The sequence below is a fragment of the Paramisgurnus dabryanus genome, chromosome 1 (assembly GCF_030506205.2).
Source record: "Paramisgurnus dabryanus chromosome 1, PD_genome_1.1, whole genome shotgun sequence".
NCBI lineage: Eukaryota > Metazoa > Chordata > Actinopteri > Cypriniformes > Cobitidae > Paramisgurnus > Paramisgurnus dabryanus.
The window spans coordinates 28,398,202-28,412,909 of NC_133337.1; the positions used below are offsets into that span (position 1 = coordinate 28,398,202).

Here is a 14,708-nt window from a genome sequence, read left to right on the forward strand (position 1 = left end):
TAACATTATAGTGTAGTTTGTGTACGTTCTTGTGTACGTGTTTTGTTATTATTTTACCTCAGTTAGCAACAGTGTCGCGCGTTTTTTGGAAACCATGGTTACGGAGGGTTTGATTTCCATTTGTATTATTTTTGTTTACTACTAAAATATCATAGTCAAACTATCCTGTGGTGAGAGTGAGACCATGCAAAATTTGTATTTTACTGCAAATATTGTAGTTAAATTACCTGTAGTAAGACAGGGGTAATTTTTTTTACAGTGGTATATTTGTGGTTACCATGGTTTTACTTCAAATACCATAGATAGACAATGGTTAATTTCAGTAAAAGTAAACTTTGTTAAAGTAAGAAAGTTAATAATAATGTAGTGTAGGTTTGAACGATAAGGCGATATTACAGTAAATAACTGCACATCGCAAAGTTAAAAATTCCTGTAGGACTTACAGTATTACTAGCAGCTGTTTGCCAGTAACTTACTGTAGATTTAAATTTATCTTATTTCTACTGGCAACAGTTTGTTCAAAGTTAAATGAATATTAAACATTTAAGAGAGAGTTCACCCCAACATGAAGATTCTGTCAATTTTCTCATCCTCATGTTGTTTTTCTGTTGAACAAAAAAGAAGATATTTTGGAAAATGATGACAAGCACACAGCTGATTGTAACCATTGACTTCCATAGTAGGACAAAAATACAGTGGAATTCAATGGGTACCGTCAACTGTGTGCTTACTATGATTGATCAAAATATCTTCTTCATCATATATCACAATACTTCCATAATTTGGAAGTAGTTTTCCTACTATGGAAGTCAATGGTTACAATCAGGTGTGTGCTTACCATAATTTATTAAAATATCTTCTTATGTTTTAATCAGAAAGAAATTCATACAGATTTAGAATAACATGAGGATGAGAAAATAAGATAGAATTTTCATTTTTGAGTGAAATATTCCCTTAACACGTCTTTATCTTCACAGAATGAAACTAAAATAGCAGCCCCATATAAAGCATTCTGGGAACCAAAATCTGAAGGAAAAAACTGAAAAAGGTTGATGATGATTTCTGGTCCCCGAATGCATGAGGCTGTTTATTTATAGTTTTACTTTTTAAAGACAAAGACTTGTTAATTTTTAATGTTTATTTGACTTTGAACAAACCAGTTCAGTTTGGCCAGTAAAAATCTACAGTAAGTTACTGGAAAAACAGCTGCATAACTACAGCAACATTTTCTACAGTGTGGATGATTTTAATACTTCAAAAAGGTATGCATAGTCAAATTTTAGGTCAATGCACATAGTAAAGAGGCTGGTGAAACAGAATATATTTAAAATTGTTTATTTTAATTTTAAATAATTGTACAAAGTTGAAGTGTTATTGTATCATGTATCGCAAAATTATCACACAACACATTTTCTTTAATATCTTGCAACCCTAATGTGTTGGACAGTTGGTTTTATTCGTAAACTCATTGCTTGAGGTTTACGTTTGCTAATTTTTGCATATCAATGTGCTTCTGCATAGATGCTGTTAGATCTTACTGTGTTGCATGCTTTCTCACCAATTCATAAATTTTTGCATTTGGAAAATTAATGAAAACCATTTTTATGTGAGTATATGGCCTGACATAACCCCCGGGCATCTCTTTCTGGGTTTATTGCAGCCAAACGACCCATGAAACGATGGGTTTGGTGTAGCCAGTGTAACCGGAAAGCGACCATTTGGATAAACAAAGACAGCTGCTTTTCATTCTGTTTAGATATTAATTGGCAGATTCCTAATGTGGCTTTACAGATCACAAAGGCTGATGGTTTCAGGGACCTTGTGGTTGACTTTCTGGGAATAACTATGATTTTATAGAGTTTAAATGTAGGTTTTTGTTTGGGGAAATATTATTGTTAACACAGTTGCAGGTAATATCTTCATCCTTTATATAGGTAGGCCTATAGCTTCAATACTAATGTTTAGTTCAAGTACAGCTTAAGTATACACAGAAGTTTTTAGTGGCAATGTAAGTAGTCTCACTTCAACACTGTGCACAAATGATAAATCATGGCCTGCGACCTTTAGTATTCAGAAGAGACCCAGTGTTAATTTAAACTCAAGAGATCCACGTGTCTTCTTTGACCCTCTCCAGTGACCCCAGAATAACCAATCGTTACTCTGACCCTACCGAGTCATTTATCAAAGTGACCTTCACAAATAAAGGTCAACAGTCCTGCATCCTTTACCCAGTCCCAGGGGTTAAAGTTGCTTTGTGTGGAAGACCCAAGGAAAACACACAATCAAAGAGTCTAGTGATTGGTTTTGCTTTTCTCCTGGGAATGTTTTGTGCCTTTGACTGTGGTCGAACACCAGCTGTTTTTCAACCATTGGATTTGGTTGCCATCCTTGGAATACTACACAGCGTCTCTGTTTTCTCAATCATGTCAAGTGTTTTTCCTTGGAGCAGTGTGGAGGATTGTCCACACCCCATGCGCCAATGGAAATATCAATAAAACAGGAATAAAGCATTTTTGGTATGAAATGAGCAACTCGATTAAAAAGAGAGCATGTCATATTTCCTATTGCGGAAAATGTATTCTTGCATTTTTGGAAAGCAATGTTTAAGAAACGCTGCCTTTGGCATGCTTTTTGTTAAAGCCTTTTCCATAAATCTCACTTTGAAATAGAGCTTGTAAATTACAAGAGTCCTTGTTGTCAGTTTTGAAGGATAATTATACTGTATCAGTGAAATGGCCTTCTGAGGATGCCTTGCAATAAAAATAATAGTTATATTAAAAATGTTTTCTGTCAGGTCTCAGTCACTAATATGCTATTGCTATTAAAACATCATATTTTTAATTCAAATCAGTCATAAAGAGCTGCCCATGTTATGTTTTTATTGTTTGTGCATTTTTGACAGTCTGAAACCTGAACATGTGACCCTACAAATGCATTATGTGCCTCAAGGGGGATTAAGAAAGAAAACATGTGTCTCTTTTTCCAGCTGTTTTGTAAAATGCCAACTTTACTTGTTCTGTTGCTGAAAGCTTCAAAAGATGACTGTTATAGTTCCTGAAGTGACTCAGATATTTTGTGCAAACAATTCAAAGATGTTGTTTTCTGTTTTTATGTTTCCATAACAAAATAGTTTCTCTTTTGTTGCATTGCGATGAGACCAGTCTATGGAAAACAACTTGGCACTTTGTGTCTTTGTGAGGCGGGGATAATTATGGGCGTATGCGTTGGGATAGATTGATTGTGTTTACAGACAACACACTCGTGACAGGCTGTGAATTTCGCCGGTTTCCTGATACATGGCCACCTGTTTGGTCATAACCCATGCAAAGATTATAAAATGTATAAAATGTTAACAATATATAAGTCACTGCCTTTAATATTGAAGCATTGAAAAGAACAATAAAAAAACAATGCCACACTTGGCGGTTTGCCATATAAATACAAATCAAGTTTATTCTCAATAAAACAAACCTTAGGATGAATTGGCAACAGTAAATCCTTTTTCTCAGATCATTTCTAGACATGATCTCATTCTTTTTAAAACATTAGACTTGGGTTTCAGGAAAAAGAGTTTCCTGAAATTGTGTTTCATTGGGTTAGAAGTTAATCTGTGCCCATTGGCTTCCTGGGACGCAAGTCAACTCTCTAAAAAATGTTGGGTTATTCATTCAAACCAGGTTTGGGTTAAAAAGAGACAAACCCAATCGTTGGGTTAAAAGAACCAAGAAAATGTGTATATTTTAAAACAACTCAGCATTGGTCAAATTACAACCCAACAGGTTGGGTTTGTCCCTTTTTGACCACACATTGAGTTGAAAATAACCCTGCATTTTTTTTATAATACTGTGCTGTTATAAAATGTGTTTCTTTTGTAATATTAATGTCAAGACACAGTAAATAAAACAGATAAGCTGACTGTAACACAATTTCCCTTTGCTATCACGGGTACTCCTTGCATAAAGGAGTGCATTGTGGCTCTTGTTGGGTCATTTATCTTCTGGTCGCCTGTGTCACCCTGTTAGTCTTATTCTGCAAGTTCATGAATTTCTTCAGCATGCCCGACTGCATAATCACACAAATTATTGATAAGTGACTGAAGAAGGTAATACGAGATGTTTGGGAGCAGAAGTGAATGATTTGACCACCAAAACCCATAAAGTACATTATAGACATGATGTATTTTTATGATGGAGAGGCAGGTGGACTTCATAAAAGGCACCAAAAGCCATTTTGATTTTTTTTTATACTGTCTGACTGAGAAAGAGGTTTGATTTGTTACTGTGAAAACAGTCATGTTATAAGCAATTTCTCCTTGACCCCTAATTTTCTGCATTATGTTTTCAGCTTTAAAAGCAGCCATTTTGTAAATGCACAAACAACTTGAGATATTATTGTCTAGCTGTTATGCTGTGGGTGTGTGTTAGGGGTTGAAGCCTTTCTTTAGGGTTCAAACCTATGACCTCGGTGTTGTTAGCATCATTGTTTCATCCTCCCCATTTTTTAAGTTTTGGGTACAAGGTCAAAACTTTTGTGCTTAATTAAAAGTTTTGGTTGGCTATTCTGTTTGGTCATATTGAATATATAGTTCTTAAACAAAAACAGACTTCAGATGTTTCAGATGTAACACAAGATAAAATGCAGATTTACCATAGAAGAATCTATATAATGCCTGACTGCTGTCGATTAACTGCCCTCTTTTCTTGTTTGTCTCGGTTATATTGCCATCCCAATGTAATAACCAGAATTTAACTAGGTAACTTCAGACTTTGACAGCTTTGTCAATGCAACTATGATGAAAATCTTGGCAGCGAGAACCCTCGTTTCATTCCCTCGTGGAAGTCATACCAGCGCAGGTCTGGATGAAAGCGGTCTGTTGAGTGGCAAGTGAATTATGGAGTGTTCACACATGATGAAAACTTCAGTACTGAAGTCGTGCAGAGTTGAGGCATAACTTTCCATCACATGCTAATGTTCAACAGACCTCAACATTTGAGAGATGGGAACTGCATGTATGGGAATATATGTATTCTGGACAGTTTGCCTTTAATTTATTGAGTTCATGGCCGTAGAGGATTCTTGATCATGATTGTGTATCATCTTACAGTGACTCACATACTTTCTCTTTTTCTATACCTCCTTCTGTATTGGTTGTTTTTTGTTTGATACTTTTCGTTTATTAGCCAGAGAGACGTACAAATCGAATTTTCCAAATGACCGTTTCTTTGACATCCCTATAATGAGTCGGTGCCTTCTGCTAATTTAGAGATTAATGATGCTCATAATCCTTTTGTGCCGGTGTTGAGCTCTTTGTGTGGATATAAAGGGACCCGTCAACATGGTCGTTCGGTAATAATTGGGCGGCCTGATTGACAGGTTAATCATGGGGTAATCACGGTTCCTGCTAACCCTGTGGTCCCAGTCATCTGTTAAAAGGGAACTAAATGGCTTTTTGTTTTATGGTTGTGTCAGTCAGAGCCACTCCGAATCCTTCCTGCAGTTACAAAAATACAAATCTTGTATTGATCTTTAAGAATCAAAGTGTGCTGCTCAAACACTAGTCACAAAATTAACATTTATTGATACAAGGATGATTATATAGATGCACATTCCGAATGTTTTTTATTTATAATTATTTTCGTAATTTTTGGAACTCATTGTCATGCACCACATGTGCAAAGTCTAGGAAACGTGTGCTAGAGTTTCTGATCTGGTTTTACCTACGCTGTACATGACTAATCTTGGTACTGTAGTTTTTTTTTTTGACATGTAGTGCCAGTGCTAATTGCTTTGTAATGAGAACTTTATTACTTTTTTGTTTGGATTGCATTCGTTGTAAATGTCAGATCTAGGCCCACCTGCTTTATGAATCCACGGTGGCTCATTAGGCTGCATCTGTCACAGAACCAGGGAATTTCAACATCATGTCTAACGATCCATGCACTTAAAATACTCTGAGCAACTATTGTTTCCACAAAGGGGATCATTTTAAATTCCCATTTTGAGAGGGATGTTTTTATATCCTCTCAATTAATAAGAAAATGAAACAAATGAGACGGGAAGGAGATGTTATGGTTTTGGAAAAATGGGGAGTGAGCCAGGTGGCTTATGTTTTTATGTTAATTTATTTATTATGATGTAACTATGAAGAGAAAAACAATAAATACATAATTTATACATTATGCAAATGCATTTGTTCTTTGTGAGTCTGTAGGGGTTAAGTCGCTCCAAATAGCCAATCTGGAGTATATTTGAAAAGTCCCATACAGCTTCCATGGAAACGTAAAGTGACTCTTCTCAAAATTTGAACAAATAAAACAAATGCAAATTAGGTGCGTTTTCATCAAGTTGTTTGAGCAAATTACAGTGTTATTGGTAACCAACAGTAAATAAAACAAGGCATGTTTAGAAAATGGAGACATTACTGCATTTAGTTACGATTGTGCAAGTTATAAATTTACTAGCAGTGTAGCTTATAATTGCCAAACTGCACAGAAGAAGGAATGCAGAATGTTTGATGCAGGCACTAGCAGCAAGGGCATTGCGATGACGTCGAGCCCCATATATGGGAAAGACGGTGTCAGCTGATCCAGCTAGATGATCAGTCACGTGTGTTAAATGTTCGCTACGTCAAAATTATTTATTTGGCAAATGCATTTCCATCTCCTATTATTTGCATTAACTATTTTTCGCATAAGTCAAAAACCACCTCACGCAAGCGTAAAAACACTTTTTTTGCCGAATTAAGGGATTTTTATTTCTAATTTGGCGGTTCCATCACTCGTTTCTTATGCGATACTTTAAAATGTGCATGAAATCAGTGTGACGGAAACCCAGCTATTGTTTTGCATGCATAACCTGTACAACATCACTCAGCTTGCTTTTTCTGAATGATATGCTGTGTATGTAGAGAAGGGAAACACTTTGTATTCCTACTTTGTTATGCCCACAGCTAAGGGGCATCATTAGCAACCACGTCCGGATCATATTGTATCCCCGTTCATATGATTTGAGGCCTGTGATTCATCAGCAGGCAGGAAACAATCTGTTTGTTTTTCCTGTGTTTCCCCAGATAAGAGCCGTGTGGAGTATTTTGTCTGCTGTGTAAAGAAAGATCGCTGTGATATGAGGACTTGTTGAGCTTTGCTGTCTCCAGTACTCTCATTGTATGCCACAGTATTACCGGTCAGATGGTACAGTTAAATAATTTTTTGAGATAGAGGAGCTGGGTTGTCGTGTGACCTGTGTTGAGTTTGTTGTTAGATTTTTAGGAAAAAAGAAAAAAATTCATTTTTTTACTGTTTTTGTCTTTGTTGTATGAACCCAGTAACAGCTTACCATCAGACCTCCCAGTTATACAGTTTTTATCAAGCCTGGCTTGATTTGAATAAACAGAAAGAATCAATATTTCAGAGCGGGATTTAGATAAACTGCTGCCTGCTGTGTTTATCTGTCTCCGAGTGTTTGAGGTCTGAATTTCAATCCAGTATGAGATTCATGGGCGTTTTCCAAAAGCAATGACTGCAGACATCATCCATCAAGGATCAGATAAACTGGAAATTTCCACCACTTGCTATTAACCAATGTTGATGTTTCTGTGATCTAGCATATGATTTCTCTTTCTTTTATTTCTGTGTTTTTCTTCCATCACTCGTGACTCGTTTGACACGTACTGTACTTTAGCTCTATTTTTCCTTGACAAGTTCTTGTTGATTTGTTATCAGTGAGCGAAGCAAACTGACTTGTTATGATCGCCAACTGTATTCAGAGGCTGATGATATTCATAGAATTGACCTGGTAGGGAAATTACTCTGTTACTTTGTCTTGATTGTCTTTGCGTTGTGGGCTTGTTAGTTTTACATTCAGCCACAAAGTAATGCAGAGCTTTTTAGAAGGAAACACATTTACTGCTTTATTTTTATATACTTTATGTGTAATGCATTTCATTACAGCAAGGCAACCCAACTTTTTATTGCTGATGGTAAAATCTCACATTTGTAGAAAAAACATTTTGAAATGTATGTTTACACTGCTGTAATATCACAAACCCATACGAGATGCTTGTTTTCCCAACATTAAGAGTATTTACACAACAGCAAATAGACAAAATCCAAGGTAATGATGGGAAGAAAGCAGTGAAACACATATGGATGTTATGGATAAACGATATATTGGAGCCATCCAATAATCTTTATAATCCGATATTTGTGTGTTTGTTTGTTTTTGGATTTATAGTATTGTATTAAACTTTTAATAATTTTAAATTAAACAAATAAGTTATTGGGGGGACAGCTGGTTGCTTATAGTCATTCCAATTAGTGGATCCAATGATGGCACACAGAGAAAGAATAGAAGTTGATGAATAGGTTCAGTCTCTCTCTATCTCTCTGTCTCTCTCTCTCTCCTTTTTGTGCTCTGTCTCTCTATCTCTCACACTCTTTGTCATTCTGGCCTGATTCTTGTGTTTTTATTGGCTCATGTGGGATAGTCAGGCAGTGAAAGAACCCTGTTTACAACCCGCTGTTCTTCATTTGTGGATTTGTACACTTTACTTTCGCTTTTCTCCCCTGTGTAGACTGAAGTCTTTCAGCTGTTCTCCTCTCGAGTACTACTGAGAGCTTTGTGGATCACTGAGCCACTTTATAATTTACACTTACACCTGCTGATAAGACCAACAGACAAGTATTACAGAGATGATAAAACAAACCGAGCAAGAGTGTTTAGTTGTTCGCTACTGTAGATTAAAGGAAATACGATGGCCCATGAAGTATTTCGATATTTAACCTTTCCCTCTTGTCAATGAATCGTCTTTCAAGGAGTGGCGGCCGGTGACTTCTTCAGTGAGTATCTGGCAACTCTCTTTCATCATAATAAACCACTTTGAAGCGTCTGCAGCAGATACTTATTTTGACATGACACGTGATGCACATAAGTTTACGTGCCAAACACATATTTTGAAATAACAAACCACATGAAAGGCTAAATACATGTTGTGATAAGCTTCGCATCATGCGCCCTTGAAAAAGACGTTTGGCCGCCAATTGTGTCAAACCAAAATATTAAAATAAGTAGAATTTATAAAAACATGTTGCTTTATTTTATGGTTGTTACCTCTTTCCCAGCCAGCGTTTTTTTTTATTGCCAGCGGCAGCATTATTTATGATTTTCACAAAAGTGTAATGCCTTCCGGAAAATGATCTTCTTTAAATATATAAACAACATTCGAAATATCAAATAAATGAACAGACGTTTTATGGGTAGGTTTCTTCAAAAATACCAAATTTTGAGAAAAAAGCTGAGATAACTGCGTTTTTGTCAAGGACTTTTGATAAAGATCAGATTCAGAGCGATCATCAAAACATACATGGAGTTTGAACTTTTTGCCTTAAGGGAATACTTCAGTGTTTTTTTAAGTTTGGTAAGAGCGCCACCTGGGGGATAATAGCGGAAATATGGGTTGCCATCATTGGCAGGGAAGCTTTTTCTTTTAATTAACGAGATGATTCGTCCAAGAGACGAGAAAGAGTCCAATTTAGTGGAATATGTCCATAGTTCATGTATAAAAAAATTATTTTATTGTAGATGTTGCTTTTGCAAATATTTTTGTTATCCAGTGCAATGAAATTTATATATTATATGTGCTTTAAATTTCCAAATACTTTTTGGGCCGCGCTATACTATGTATTTACATTTACGCATTTATCCAGATTGACTTACTGTGCATTCATGATATAGCCTTCATTTTATTATTGTTGCAAGGGCAATGCTCTGGCAATCGAGCTTTGTTGCTTCTGTCTCTGGTTTGGTTTTAATTATGACATTTTGATTTGATTTACATATTTATTTAGTCACAGCCATAGGTGGGAGACACAAACGCTGTCACTTTTTAATCAAGACCATCATTTATCACAGCAATGGAGGCAACATAGGAACAGCTTTTTAATGAACTACTCAGACTAGATAATTACTCCGCCAGACAACAGACGATAAGGATTAGGATATTTATTCAGCGTTTTATCATGCTGATATTTCTCTGTCTTTTCACTTTCCTGTAATTTACATTTTTAAATTTGCATTTGTATTGAAATGGACTACACGTCTTGTCCAGACACTGATGTCTGGTGCATCAGTGGGTGGCCTTATAAATTTAATATGAAGTGGATTTCATAAAAGCCATTTATTTAATTACATCTATCCATGTTAAAGACCCAGTTTATTGCCCAGTTTCATTCACTAGAGGTCTGGCTTATAGAGCAGATCTGCATATATGAAAGGCCAAGAAACACTTAGAGATCTCAGCTTTCCAGATGTGCAGCTCCACATCGGTCACATTATTCAGACTGTGAGAGTTTACAGGGTCTGGAGAGAGAGAATAAGAAGTAGTGTGGGTGGATATCAAGGGATTTTCAATCTTTTAAAGCAGCAAAATCTGTCACTTGTCATCTCTAATGGGAAATTGAAACACTATGAAATGAACCTGAAAGTATATTTATTACCATCTCACTGTTTTCCATTTGACTCAATTGTGGTCCCATTTGGGATCATAAGATCGGTTAATGTACCTGTAGCTCAGTTAATTGCGTTAGCAGCTCAAAGGTCATGGGTTTGATTCCCAAGGAACATGCAGTATAACTTCACTGCATAAATGTAAATATTTATACTTTAGAACTGTGTTTATCTTATGACTTTTACCCAGCGTGTCGTCTGATCTCGACTACTTATTCACTCAGTTACTCAATTATGCTTCAAATCTTTCAAATACTGCTCTTTAAATCTTCAGTACATCCAGACAGGGTCTTGATTGACGAGACTGCAGTAGTTTTATAAGGCATTGATTTCCTATAACTTCTGCTGTCTCTGTGGCTAACCTTGCCACTGGCTCTCTTATGGACATCATCCATCATTAAGGTAACAGGGCTTCTTTGTGCTGACTTTAATGGCTTTTCCATTAGCATGACATCGCTGCGGGATTAGCCCAAATGCCTCACATCGGAGATCAATGTCTTTTCTTCTGTATGACGGAAACGGTCAGATCAATAGTCAAAGTGAGAAGCGTCACAGATCGTTGGGTCTGTTCAGATCATTAAAATCATTGAAGCTTCAGCAATGCAACTTTTTCTGTCTTCTGTCTGGACTCAGACCATCCAACTTCTTTTATATAAACTCTTCACTGAATGTTATAACACACAGTGGGTGTTCAAAATCCTTTCCATACAAAATAATAAAAAATGTATTTCTTAGTATTTGAAATGTCGTAAATTTGCTGTCAGTGTGCACTTTAGCTAGCAAAGACATCATACACGTTTTTATGTCCAGGCATGATTTGAAATCGTTTTGAAAATCAGCTTCGATAAAAGTTATGATAAATGTCACATATTAGCATTCTAGGTGGCCTAGAAGCAGGTCACTAATTTTTCATATCATAAAATGTATCTGTAAGCGATAAGGTACGAGAGGCTGTGATTTATTCACGATACAGCACTAGCATCGAGTACCTTATTGCTTTTATTAAACGGTTACCACATAATACAAATATTAAAACTTTCCTCACTAAAAGTCAAATCACTAAAAGTGAAATCACTAAAAGTGTTTCTAGTATTTGTAAAACAGTAGGCAAAAAGTACCTGGATGACCAGGCAAGATTTTGAAGTGTGCATTTGATTGACACTTTTATATCCCATTAGCCTTCAAGAGAGGAATCACCCAAAAAAGAAAATAAATGAGGGGCGTTGTCATATTAAAAAATGTCAAAAGTGGTAACGCGTCTCTATTCAAATATACCATATATATACCATAGACATAGTGTCCGTGACTTCACCCATAGGTTTGTGAAGATCGTTTTTGAAGCTTAAAGTGGGCGTTTCCTGCCGTTGCCATCTTGACCGCGCGCCACAGCAAATCACTCGTGGATATCCGAAAATGCGTAAAAAGGCGGGACGTGGGTGAAGCTGAGGTGACTGGTTGCTAAAACCATGCCCGCCTAGCTCGACTCTAGTGATAGCAGTGGCAGTTCACCCGTCACTCAAGTGGCCACGCCCTTAATTATGCAGAACTTTAAGGCTTAATATAATTTAAACTATGTTATATGGGGATTGACTCCCTTTTGGAGCCTGCCTCTAGCGGCCAGTCGATGAATTGCAGTTTAAATCACTTCTGTATTGGCTTCATCAGAGAGATCGGAAGGTTGCTGCTTGTTAAATACATAAAGGCAAGGCAAGGCATTGTTTCTTGTGGTTGAATTATGCTTGTTTAACATCATTCAAGTTAACGGCTCACTTGTTTTTATGATGACGTATGTAACATGATGTATTAGATGTAGCATTTCCGAATTTCATTCACACAATTTTCATTCCACTTCAGTACGTCCTGTCACATTGTGATTTTAACGCAAGAAATGTTTCACATATGTTTACGTGACTAAGGGTGCTGCCAGTGATTCACAGAGTTTTTGGGTGCAGCTGTGCTTTATTATAAATAAAACACAGCTATATTGACCAATCAGATTCATGGACTGGGACTAACCATTTTATTAAAAAGATTTACATAAAAAATAGGTCTCTAATATGCTGATCCCTCATTATGTTTAAATGCAAATTTAAATGTTTTAGATTTGCAACAAGTCAATTCTCCTTTTATTGTAGCTGTTGTTGGTTTCACCAGGGAGTGTGTGGGTCTTAGCAGATTAAAAAGTCGAGCTCCGACAATAGGCCACTGCCGTTTCCCCAGTCCGCCTGGTGTCTTTGAAGAATGGACAGGGAAAAAGTGTCTGGATTAGATACGCCTGCTCCGATTGGCTGTTAGGAATGGTTTCGCTCATGAATAGGTTCCAGTTGAGGGCTAAATCTTAATGAAGATCTTGGCCTAGTTAAAAACTACAGCCAGAGTTGGCTTCAACATCTGGCCTGCAGTCAGTGTTTGGTGGCTTTGATCACGTTCAGTTTGGCTTTTGTTAAATGGATGACCTCTAAACATGAGAATCTATATTGATGGATGGTGAAAAGGAATTTAATATTGCTGGATGCACAATGATGTTTTTAACTCATACACTCATTGTTTACTATTTATTGCAGATTTTAGAATTAGGGCCAATACAAGTATGAAATAACACAAGTGGTGGTATGGGAGTTATGCAGTGCCCAGAAATCAAGCTGTTGTATATTTTGTTTAACGGTATTGAAGGGGTTCCCATGCTCATCATTTGTTGGCATGTAGTAATTCATACAGGACACCAGAAAAAAAGAGCTCTGTATTGTGTATATGATGTAGATCAGGTACTGTACTGCATACCGTCCGTAATTTGACCTGTCCTCTTAGCAGCTGATATATTGGGTGGTTAAGTGGTAAAAGATTGTGGGAAAGTTGCATAAACATTCCAACTGCGTAAGTAAATATTTCAGCAGAGGATAAGGAGGTACTGAACTCCTCATTACACAACTATTCTAAGAAATTAATAAATAATGCCCTGAGGAAATCATAGTTTTAGTGAGCTTAATTTATTAACAATGCCTTAAGTTTTGGCAAGCAATTCATTATTGTACTTAGTTTATACTTATTTTATTTTTGAGTATTCACAACTATTAAACTTGGCACACAGAACAACTTTGAGGGATTTAAGGGATTTATTTACGTTATTAAGTAGGGCTGCATAACGATTACTCGCAACTAATCCTTTGCAAAATAAAGTTTTTGTTTACATCATGTGTGTGTGTGTGTACTGTGTTTAATAATTATATATGCATGTATATATTTAAGAAATATTAACATGTGTATATACATTTTATGAATACTTAACATCGATTTTTGTCCTAACTCATTTCCCGCCAGCCTATTATTTTTTTAAGTTGCACGCCAGCATTTTTGTGATTTTAACAAAAGTTAAATCCAAAAACTAAGAATGTGACCTTTAAAATGTTTAAAATGTTGTAGAATTAGCTGATGTTTTAGTTTTTTTATAAATTGGGAAAGAGCGCCACTTAGTGGATAATACAGGATTACCGTAAAAACTCATCAGGGAAGCGTCGTTGGCAGGGAAATGTTTTTTTCTTACTTGACGAGATAACTCATCAATGGCGGGGAAAGAGATAAAATTATACATGCATGTGTGTGTATTTATATATACGCATAATTATTAACTCTTTCCCCGCCAGCGTTTAAAAAAAAAAGTTGCCAGCCAGCATTTTTCATGATTTTCACAAAAGTTTAATGCCTTCCAGAAAATGCTCTTCTTTAAATATATAAATGAAACAATATATCAGATGAAAGAACAGACCCTCTGCTTTTAAACAAAAAAAAACTGTTTCATCCTACCTTCATTAGTTATCTTGTAATCACCCCTCATACATGGGTAGGTTTCTTCAAAAACACCCAATTTTGAGCAAAAAGCTGAGATAATTCAATTTTTGCGAAGGACTTTTGATAGAGATCAGATGCAGAGCGATCTTTAAAACATACACGGAGTTCTTTCTCTTTCACGTGAGGCGTTACTTCCGGGTTGTATAAGTTGCGGTTGCGGTATTGCGGAAAGACGGAAAATCTCGTCATTGGCGGGGAAGCGTTTTCTCTTAATTGACGTGATATCTCGTCAATGGCGGTGGAAGAGTTAAATACGGTACACATACACATATATGATGTAAACAGAAACTTTTATTCTGCAAACGATTAGTTGTGATTTATCATTGTGCAGCCCTATTATTAAGTGTTATATAAAATAT

At 36.2% G+C, this 14,708-nt stretch overlaps 2 protein-coding genes across 2 annotated transcripts in view; both read left to right on the forward strand.

The window, feature by feature from the left end:
• The window catches only part of LOC135778973 (scavenger receptor cysteine-rich type 1 protein M130-like), a 75,156-nt gene that overhangs the window by 33,105 nt on the left and 27,343 nt on the right, over positions 1-14,708 (forward strand). The window lies entirely within an intron of this gene.
• tmtc2a (transmembrane O-mannosyltransferase targeting cadherins 2a) overlaps positions 1-14,708 on the forward strand; it is a 35,661-nt gene that overhangs the window by 510 nt on the left and 20,443 nt on the right. The gene's annotated exons all lie outside the window — the stretch shown is intronic.